Source organism: Periplaneta americana, chromosome 10, assembly GCF_040183065.1.
Source record: "Periplaneta americana isolate PAMFEO1 chromosome 10, P.americana_PAMFEO1_priV1, whole genome shotgun sequence".
Classification (NCBI taxonomy): Eukaryota; Metazoa; Arthropoda; class Insecta; order Blattodea; family Blattidae; genus Periplaneta; species Periplaneta americana.
The window spans coordinates 122,958,081-122,970,216 of NC_091126.1; positions in this window are offsets into that span (position 1 = coordinate 122,958,081).

Below are 12,136 nucleotides of genomic sequence, written 5' to 3' on the forward strand. Positions count from 1 at the left end.
GCGCTTGCAATCCAGAAAAGTCTGACCACAGAACAGCATCAGATCCCCAATGAGGTGCTACAGGAAAGAAAATCCAATGTCAAATTATATAATTTAATAAATAGAAAAGTATTACATAACATTATTGGTTTTCTCTCAATAAATGTCATATTACCACTCCAAATAATAAATTATGAAAACTATGACGAGAATAACATAGTCAAACTCGCCAAGCTAGAGCTCAAATCCTGTTACTCAACAAATTAGCAGAAGCTTAAAAAAAAATAAAGGATATACATTAATAATGTATTAATTTAATGCATGATAGTTACTAATATTTTGTTCAATCCAGCCCATTATCTAATGAAAATGTGTATAACTGTAAAAGACAAATATTCAAGCCACTCAAATCTCTCAATAACATTATTTCTTCCGTAAAGGGAGCGAAAAATAATCAGTTCTGTATACACACTGATTTCTCAGAATTGACATAGATTTTTCTCCTCAATGGTGTGTACTTGACTCGTGTCAATCATCAAATTGTACCTCTTTAGGATGGACGTACTGTAATTGTAATCTTTTTTTTTGTCATTATAGCATTGTCTTCACTACATCATGGGAGGCAATTTACATAACAATAGATTATGATTAATGGAACAGTGATGGAATACTAGCAGGGGAAACAGGAGTAGCCTGAGAAAACCTACTACAGAGCATCATGTTTGTATCATAAATTCCACTTTAACCTATTGGGATCTGAACCTGGGTTATCATTGTGGAATGTCGACTATGTTTGGCTATTGATATGTCAGTATTAATATGACTTTGGTTCCTCAAATCTATAATAACCACAAACTAAACTTTCATGTTATACAATGTTTTAATTAACAAATATTTCAGTTATATAGTTACGTATTGGAGGCCATACTAAAATTAATGAATGCTAAAGAATGCTACATTTACTAATGCAATTCAGGAACTTACATTTGTATTATGACATTTTAAGAAATAAATATTCCAGTATTTCACACAACATATCATACAACTGTTTTCATGAATTATGTTGATAGCTTTGTTGGCATCTTGAATCACATTAACTTAAATAGGCTTACAATTTACCTAAATAGCTTCAGCATTTCTGAAGGTAACAGTAACAGAAGATTAGATCACACCTCTCCTCTTGTATCCGCTGTAGAACTAGATTGGATTTTGGATGACTATTAGAATTATGTTTAGAGATCCAAATTCCAGCAGGCATTGCGTACCAGATGTTATTACGTATACTGTACGCATTAATTATGATCAGTTGTAATGTAAACAAGCTGACAGCAAGTACACAGACAAAATGCAGTATGCAAGCCAAGTTAAATGTTATAAAATATGTAGAAAAGCATGGCAAACAGATCAGGTAGAAAGTTGTTAGTGGTTCACATGAAGTATTACACTTCAAATTCAGAGAGTTAGTGACAGTCACTGAGAAAGGCGCACATCATTATGCCAACAAACACAGTCAAATGACATTGACATCAATAAACTTTCACAAAATTAGGCAAGAAAGAAAGAATACAATAAGTTGTCACAAATTATTAAAGCACAGTAGACGCCAAAAATGTCTCATTGCAAATAATGGAGTGTGACAGATACCTCTGTTGTATAGGAGAATTTTCACAATCACATATAGGATTACACGAAGTCAATCCTTTCAGACATGAAGACAGATTTGGTAGTAGTAATCCTTGGTGGAATGGCCTCAGTATTACAATCTTTAGATGTGTCCATGATCCAAGATGGTCATCCATCAATATAATGCGTTTGTATATATATATATATATATATAGAGAGAGAGAGAGAGAGAGAGTATAGGGTATGGTGATATCACAAATAACTTTTAGGATCTTCTTAAAAAATAGAATTTTGAATGCAGCTGTTAGCAGTGGGATGATGCATTATGGAGTACAAAAGACAATGTGAAGGATAAAGTGAACTGAGGTGGACAGTAGTTCTGAAGATAGTAATGAATAATACATGGATATGGATAACTTAGTGAAGGAAAAAATAAAGGTCTTTTACTCTGGGAGAGACCTGGTACTCAACTGAAACTAGGGAGCTCTGGATGTTTTGACCAGAAAAACCTCATCACCTGGGACCTTCAATAGCCAATTGCTCTACCAACTGAGGTACCTGGGCAACAACTAAGTTATTACTTGTAGCTAATTGAAACAGCGATTCATGAAAATAAAAGCAGTTATTACAAGAGAAAAAGTTAACATCATAATTTCTCCCTCGTACCAAATTGTGATAAGAGCATTTTACTTATATGAATAAATAGGATAGTTTAGCTTCGTTATTAATCTAATAACTGTTATACGAAAGTAATCTGACTGAATAGGCTCTTCTTATGTTTCACTTTTCTTAACTTATAACTCAACGACTTCTAGTACATTAAATTATAGCTTTCTTTTTGCCACATCTGTAGTTCTTTCTCTCTTCTTCCTTTTCAAAGCAGCAACACAAAAATAGATTGTGTATTGCTATAAGGAACCAATACATTGGCTAGACAGTGGGGTGAAAGTGTTTGTTTTGGAAAAATGCAAATATATAAATATCATTCTGTGCTATCAGGCAAAGTTGTATGCCATACATTATCTAATACTACACCTTTCCCATATGTATTTCAGATTAGTCAATTAATTTCAGAAACCTCATTTGTATTTCCGGAAAAGTAAATTGCATTTCAGTAATACAGTATTGCTATTTTCAAAATCTGTTCATTGTCAAAAATTTCACTGTGGTGTTTCCCTTATTCAATGTCAATAACAATACTGTTTGGAAAATACGCAGAAAATTTGTCATCTTATTATTTTATTCATGTTATATTTAATATATTTGCTCTTGTCAATTGAACACAATGTACAAAAATTACACTGATATTTCTGATATTTTCATTAGATGAATAAAACAAAAATATTAACAGCTAGCTTCAAATTTAAAAAGCGATACAATTTAGCACTCAGTATGAATATCCTCCATTGCTAAAGCAGCTGCATGATGAATGGTAGTATGCTGTGCTGCTCTAGCGCAATCTCCAGCAAGAATTGTATTTTTTTGCTTGGCCCACAATATTTTCAAAATATACCAGCCTTTTCTCCCCAATTCGAGGTTGTGCCACATGAGGTACTCTAAGTTGCTATTTGACTACTGCTTTAATTTTATTCCATATTATTTCCATAGGATTTAGCAACAGTGAAGAGGGTGCTAATTTCAACAATGTAACCAGCATTCTCTCTGCTACAGTATCAAGGGAAGCATGACAAGGGGCATTATCAGCTACTATGATTAAATCCCTCAGATGATTACCGATGTTTTGCCACCTTTGAAATATGAGACAATCCAGTCACTGGCCAATTCAGCTGAAAAAGAACCTCTTCTTCGATCCATTCCTAAAACTTCAGCAGCAGATATTGCACCGATTAAGTGGCTATTTAGTCCTTTGATTCAAGTCGAATTTGAGCAGCAAAGTTTCTCATTCTTGTTTGTCCATACTGAGCTCTTTTTGCTTTATTTTCATTTGAATTCATTGTTATTGGTTCATAATGCACTTGTTTCACTGTATACATTTTAACTTTAAGGTAACTGCCTAGAGACAGATACATTGAAATGTTGCATTATTTTTTCTTTAATATGAAGGAAAGGAGGCCAGATTTTTCTTCTATCCATTCAATTATTTCATCTACCTGCTGATCATTTAAGATTCTGGCTTTTTTTTTCTCTCCTTTTTTGCTGTCCACTTACATTTCCTGAACAGACCCAGTGGTAGGCAGTCTTATATTCAATGTTTAATTGTTTACTTAATGCAATCCAATTTTCTCCCTGTTTCGTGGAAGACACCATCATTTCCCCGTCTCTTTTTGTGTATTTTATATATATATATATTCTACTTATTGCTTCTCTTTTAGCAATAGCCACTCTACATATCAGGCAAGTTGTTTCTTAGCAGCATTCGTGAAAAAGATATCCGCAAGGCTGAAATCTTGGAACAGTTTTTCGTAACATATATATATGACATATTCCAAAGTTATCTTGAAGCTCCATTTCACTTGTGTAATTTAATATATAGCAAATTAAAAATTGAAGGAAAATCACAGATCAAACAAGATCTGATGATGTACACTACCCTACCATAACTACTAACTCATAAATAAAATGATTTCCATGGCAACATTTTGTAATGATACCCAACCAGGGTTTAATAATCGGCCTCCTAGTCAATTCTAAATTAATATTTATATTTAATTGAATTAATTTTTTGTTTTTGTTCTTAAAACAATAGAAGCCCTAGTTAGGTAGGCTATCATTGAAAAATTCATTGAAAATGCAACAGATAGTATACAACACAAATTACATTTTATAACGAATATAAATGATGGTTAATTATGGAAATTGATAACCTCAGTGAGGTGGAGGATATCATTTCCAGAGTGCTGTCAGAAACTTTTAATTTCCGGAACACTTCTAACAACTTCCGTGGGATTGTGCTTCTAGCCCCAATCATAATACCTATAATGTCCCATGTCTTGATATTATATTTGGTCTCCAAATCACTGCAGCATAGAAGATTAATTGTTCCTCACTGTTCTCAAAATGGACTGTGGGATCTAGAACGAGTCCACCATTTTTTTTCGATCTATAACAATGATATCTCTGCTCTTCGAGTTGATCCATCAGTGGAAAGGCACCCAATTTCCTTGTACATCTCAGGCACATCAGCTCGGCAAATAATGCCTATATTAAAATGTTATTTCATTATGCAATTATCTGAAATACAAATGATGATTTCTGAAATACAACTGACCTAACTGAAATACAATTGACTCAACTGATACACAAATGATGCATTCTGAAAAAGGTGTAATAATTTCAGATAATCAAACATATGTTTAACTATACTTTACTTCCAGAAAAGAAAACAAGTTTTCAAAGTATTCATTATGAGACAAGAGACAACTTTATATTCTGAAGATCTCTGTGAATTGCTTTTCGTGATTTTGAAGAAAATTTGTGTATGTGTCTATATATATATATATATATATATATATATATATATATATATATATATATATATATATAACAATAATTATGAAAGTTCTCACTTCATTTACGCTTTTTTCTTAACAAGTCAACACGTTTCTTTCAGACGGAAACACATGACTTAAATACATTACATATGTTACAAATGTTACTCAGTACTCTGGGAGAAAAAATTACGTTGAATGTAACTGATAAATTGGAAGGGGACAAGGAATGAATCCCAATCGATGTATGAAGACTATAATATTCTCATACAAATAACTGAAACGAGAAAAATTTAAGCAATTTATTGTAAAACTGCACGATAGTAATTGAAATTGTAACAAGAGATTTAACACTGAGGCCTATATTTATACAGGATTTGGTAGAAACAATCCGACAATTTAAATTTTGTGGCATTTCTATGTCTTATGAAATAGCGTTTCATAACATGCAGCAACTGGCAGATTAATTAAAAGCATTTGGTAAAGATTGAACACTGGTCGAGAAAATCGAGTGTTAGCCAGAGAAACAACACAACGTGCTTTTAGGTGTAGTTTTGAGATTGGGAGAAATGGACATGTTCCAACAGGTCAGACCATTCTGAACCGAATTAATGCATTCAGCACAACTGCATCAGCCATCGACAAGAAGCCTCCTGGTCATCATCGAACCATATGTTCTCCAGAAAAGTAGAAAGAATGAGAACAGCATTGCAGCAGAGTCCTTGCCAATCTGTTGTTCACCATGTGGTGCTAGCTTTATGCATTCCAGAAGAAGTGTTTGGCAGATTTTACACCATGATCTACACTTCCACTCATTCAAATTGACTTAAATCCATAGGTCGAGTTTTGTGAAAACCTTTTAGGAATGACAAACACACATGAATAGTTTCTGAATACACTAATCATGACAGACAAGGCCCATTTTCACTGTGATGGGTAAGTTAATAAACAAAATTTCAGATACCGAGCACAAGAAAATCCACACCTTTTCCATGAGAGACCTCTGCATAGCAACAAAGTAACAGTATCAAGTGGAGCCAGTGTGTTTGGCAGTTTCGGTCTTAACTTTTTTGAGAATGATAATGGTGAAACAGTGATAGCAAGCAACATCTGTTCGCTACATTATGGATGATGATGATGATACAAGAATTTCCAAGTGAAACTTCGTCATATTGAACCAATAATATATGGTCTAATATGGTTCCAACAACATGGTGCTACCACTCACAAAGGAAGGAACTCCATGCAGATTATAGCAGAAATGTTCCTGAACTATAAAATTTCTCATTTTGGTGACATAGCCTAGCTTCCATGGTTGCCAGATTTATCAGCATGCGACTTCTTCCTATGGGGTTACTTAAGGCTATAGTGTACCAACATCGATTCTAGACAATTCGAGATGTGAAGGAAAGCATTTGGTACAAAATATAACAGATTCCTGAAAATATGCAATGGAAAGTGATGAATAGTGTAATATGATGTGTTGAAATTTGTGTGAGGTCTAGTAGAGATGACGTTAACTTAAGAAAATGAACATAAAACAAAATATTTTACCTTACAGATTCTCTTTATTCAAGTGTCCATTTTTCAATCGTCTAATTGTTTCTGCCAAACCTTGTATATATAAACAATTACTTTTTTATCTGCGAAAATACACTGTATTTTGTACTTATTCATAACTATATGTACACACTTAACAAAATATAAAAGCAATATACATTAAGATGCATTCTTAACTTCTAATTTGATTCCTGCAGAGTATAGTATTATTTCAGCTCATCAAGTGAGAAGGAATGTCTGCTACAAATAATTACATTTCTACAGCTTTTCCGGACTTAATTTATATAAGCCTTAGACTTTATACAGAATCAATTGTCTCCGACATTTGTGATAATTTACTGCATGCTGAGTATCAATTATGTAACAAATAAGTAACAAAGACAAATTATATTACTCATGATTTGCAGTTGACATATGGTCAAATCATCACTATCCTAAATTAAGACTACATTACTTTGTAAAGTAATTCTAAGATAATGTGACATGTTTACATATGAAGAAACAAATGCATCTAGAACTGATTACGAAGACACACAAAGTTTATAAAATTTAAATAAAACTTTTATGGAACTAAAATCTATTACAGGGTTTATTATGAGGAAAATATGGAATTCCTCGAATCAATTTCTTAAATGTTTTATGGTGTAATTATCATTCTCCAAAAATGAGAATTCTGATGAACATAAATGTTGAGGATGACTATTCTTCACAAATGAATCATTTGCATGAACCTTCAACATGTGACGTTTTACATCATGACTTCGTGTGAATAATTTCTGACAGACTGGACACTTCATCTGTTCCAAGTGAGTTCTCCTATGGTGGGCAAATGAATCTCGACGATTAAACCCTCTCCCACAGAAGGTACAGATGATTCTTGTCGAGCTTCCCGTAGTTCTTTGTAGTCGAGACTCCAAATACAACTGCCCTGCTGACCGGTAGTTCACTAAGGAAAAAAAATGTCAAATAATCAATTCTATTATCTCTGAAAGTTGACTTTTAACTCTTAGAATTAATTTTGTTATCAATGACGGTAGTACTGGGCGTAAAACATCCATAGCACAAAAAGTTATGAACAGACATTCTTAGCAGAAATAGGGTGAGAGAGAAAATATATATTTACAAAATATTTTCTCAAGTTGTGAAGAACTTTAATGGCCGATGTGTAACAATAATCGTCATTATTCAATTCGTAAAATCTCAGTAAGTATAAATAAAACGAAACGACTATACTAGTGACATGATGAGAATGTTCTGATTGACTGCTAGGTGTGTAATGGAACATACAACAGTAAGCTCGTTCCTCATGCTTCATTTCCATAAAATCAACAATATTAGTAAAGTTTACATAAAATGTGGCACATACTAAAAAGAGCACATAATAGGTTTATAGATACCGCAAATGCAATCCCTATCATGAGGAGATATTTTGGAAACAGTCAATTAAACAATATAGCTCAAAGTTCTAATACTAGTATAGAGTGTAATATGGTAATTGCATTAGCAAATATATTATTATAGATATCGTCGTCTTCCTAACAAGTATTAGCCGAGTGGCCTGTTACGGTCTCATGTTAATCAAATCATTAAAAAAAATCCGCTAATGAACTCTTATTTGTTGATGTTTTACTTATTTAGATTTGTTAAAGTTTTGGCTTCTTGCACTGTTTCATATGTAATAAAGCAACATTCAAGAACAACTTGTTAGATCATGGATGGGTAACAGCTTCTCTCAGTGAGCTTCGATTCTCCCGTTGTTTTACGTTAGGCACATACATTGACTGCTCTATTTACAAGACAAGTTCCCCATCTCTGTGTTAGACCGTTTTTAATGCAACTATAGTACAGATACCAGTATATTTTAAATTATACTGGACACTTTGTATCACAGAAATACAGTAATACAGAGGCTGATATGTACATCTATTATCTCACTTCATGATGTGTGTCAGAGGAAGAACAATAGCAAGCATGGCCTGAACAGTTTATAAATTCATTCTGGGGTTTTGGGATGTCCACATCATGTTCACTGAAGAAAAAAGTCTCTCCACAGAAGCATTACTTCCAAGAAGATACAGAGATAGTTCAAATCTACTTCTGGAGTTGTACTCAGGCAATTATTTTATCAGAGAAAACTTTCAAGATTTCACTCCATTTTGAGCAAAGATCGGCACTTTCTTCATTCCACATTACTATATTATCTGAAGTCACACATTTCTTCAAGCAAGAAATTTCATCAAATAAACTATTTCATCCAGATTAAGTCCATCTACATTTTGAAGAAAAAAATAATGGGTTATGTCTTCAAATTTTTCTCTTCCTAGAGGAGATCTCCGCAATATACATTCCCCAGATACGTTATTTTGTGAATAAATACCTCAAGTACTGAGACATTCAACACCATTTTCATAAATTTATAATAATATCGTAGAGAAAATCTGAGGATATCTGGGAAAAAATTATTAAATTCAGAGACATTTCGGGAAAAAATTTGGTTTGGGGATAAAAAGCAAAATTCAGGGACTGTCCCTGGGTGGGAATCTGGTAACCTTATTATATATGCATCCTCACACACAATTCTTTGTATAATATTTTGAATTATAGTAATTTAATTCACATTCAAAATAGATTCGTAATATTTAATTTAAATCGAAACTGAAGTTATTTTACCTTACCTACTAAGGAGCGAAGAACAAAAATTCCTGACTTCTAATTTCTTTTATGCACTGTCCTACGCTTCTAATCACAGAAAATGAAAACATCTTTATAAAACTTTATTGTCTTCTTCAAATGAAGTATTTTGTGTTTGTATTATATGGCATATAATTATATTGTATAGAGGTCAATAAAAAAAAAAGACAATTTTTTAAATTGAAAAGTTCTCTCTTGCTTTAAAATGCGTATTTGATTTATATTATAACTACTTGGAATATGATTTTTAGCTTTGAAAAGTAATACCACAGCTTTTATAGCATATTTAATGTGTAACATCAGAGTCTGGAGTTAAATACTGTCCACTGTGTGTAGATATTTTGATACAGTTCGACTCCTATTGCAGATTTAAATTCTTTCACTACAAAGAGGAAAAAAAAAAATCATACTTAGTTATGTTATATTTACTAAATTTATTGCAACGTTTAAAAGACGTGTGGTATATGCACTCTCGCAAAGTGAGTTTCTGTCATAGGAAACAATATACATTTGCACACAAAATTAAGGCAAGTAAATGAAAACTTTCAGAAATAGGACAAAGGAGAATGTGAATTTGATGTACACACATTTGAAATTTAATGAATGCAACTTAAAATAAAATTATACAAATGGAGTCCATACAAGGGAGCTTCTAAAAGACAAAGTTTATATTAAAAATCTCTCTTGAAATATCAGCCTCGTGATCTTTTAAAGCAATGCTACAATGATTTAGATGGGATGGATGAAAATTACGGATCCCCTGTGACAATTTCTGTATTACAATTATTATAGGGGTTGTCAAATGATTCTTAGAATGCATTTTCTTTATTTGCAATATTCATACTTGATCATTTCCTTAAAAAAAAAAAAAAAAAGTGCGTTGGAAATAACAAACATGGTGAAATTGTGCCTAGGTGGCTGGGATCATGAAATAATGGGTCTATCATTTGTGAAACTAGACTCCAGTAGAAAATCTTAAAAACACTCATACGGATTTCAAAGATGTGTGTTCATTAAACCAGTTTTCTTAAATGCTGTATCAACTATTGTATGATGTCGTCTAGTGATGATATATTTGGAGAGATGAGTCCAAGGATTCGCCAAGGGATTACCTGACATTCGCCTTATAGTTGGAAAAAACCTAACCAGATAATCAGCACAAGTAGGGTTCGAATCCATACTCAAGCACAGCCATGAATTCAGTAGGCAAATGTGCCATTGTCTCAGCAAAAGAAAATGTCTAGAATGAATTTCATAAAATTGGCCCTATGCTGTATATATGGATGAAGTTAACATCTAATGTCTAAATGATTTTATTTAATGAATGCTAATGCTATTACAGTTGTAATGGATTACTTACAACACTATATTTTAGTGCATGAGAATGTTTGAAATGTCCTTTAAACTAGTGACAAAGACAATAATTTTTGTTTGTTTCAATGAATGTTTTAGTCTTCACAATAATCAACTGATTTTGTTAAAGAATTATATTACAAGTTTCTGTACCTACTGTTAAAATGTTTATGTGAGAATGGACATAAGCAGTAAATATTACACCTTTCTTCAAACCAATCTTTAATAGTCAGAACCAAAAACTTTAAATGACTCACTGTAAATCGTTAATGAATGCTATTTCATATGACTGCATGGTCTAATGTTCTATTACCTGATAAAGGATCAATCACAGCATTCAAAGTTACTTCAAGTAGACAATATCTAGAAATCTACAGCATGGAAGTATACAATATTATGGCATATGAACATGATATTATGTACAGAAATTCTATCCAATGTACCAAAATATAAAACAAAAACAAAATTATAGAACTAGACAAAAGTAGTGTTCAACATCACTAAAAGAGACACTACTTCAAATCACATAACATTCTTTTTAAACTGTCGGGAGCATTCATTATGAATGGGAAATGTTGATACACAAATGTCATAACATGAGAATTTTTTTCATATGGGCAGTAAAAAAAAAAAAAAAAAAAAAAAAAAAAAAAAAAAAAAAAAAAAAAAAATATGTGTATGTGGAGTAGGATGTGACTAATAGCAACAAAAACATACTAATGTGATCACACTGATCACATTTTCATCCTTCATATCTTCAATGTCATGAACCAAAATGAAGGTAGGGCGTAAGAGAAACCAATCTTATTTCACTGAAATACAACAAAATTTATTTGTACAGCTTTAGAATGGAGAAGATAAACAACAGGAAACAAATTTAAAGTTAATGTATTAAAATATTTAACATGAAAAAGAATACAGTAGTTAACATCACTAACAGTAATTTCTTTTATAGTCTATTCTGTAGTTCTAGATTCCCAACCTTTTGAGGTCACAGGCTCTTTAAAGATCATACTTCCTTTTGACGGACTCCTTAAAGCTCATACTTTACTTAATTTTGGCGGACCCTTTAAAATGTTTTGCTTCATTTTGGATGGTAAATATGTTTCATAACGTAGTGAATTAAATATCCCTAATAGTTTGATAGCGATATTAAATTTTGGTTGTAGTTGTTCAATATAATCTAAAAATACATACCATTTCTTTGCTGTGAAAAATGAAATCAGTTTTTCTAGGCAGCAATCACTTTTGCAAAATATGGTTCAATTGTACATACTCTAACTCTAACTTTAGATTTACTATATTGGTTTTTGAAAACTACTAGAACAGAAAATGAAAAATGGCACAAGTATTATGTTGAAGCAAATGGCATTAAGTGTTGTATTGGGAGAAACATAATTTTTATGCTCAAATCAGAAAATAATATTGTAATAACTCACTTTTTCGTTTAACAGGCAAACCATTTTCTGTTACCAAGATGG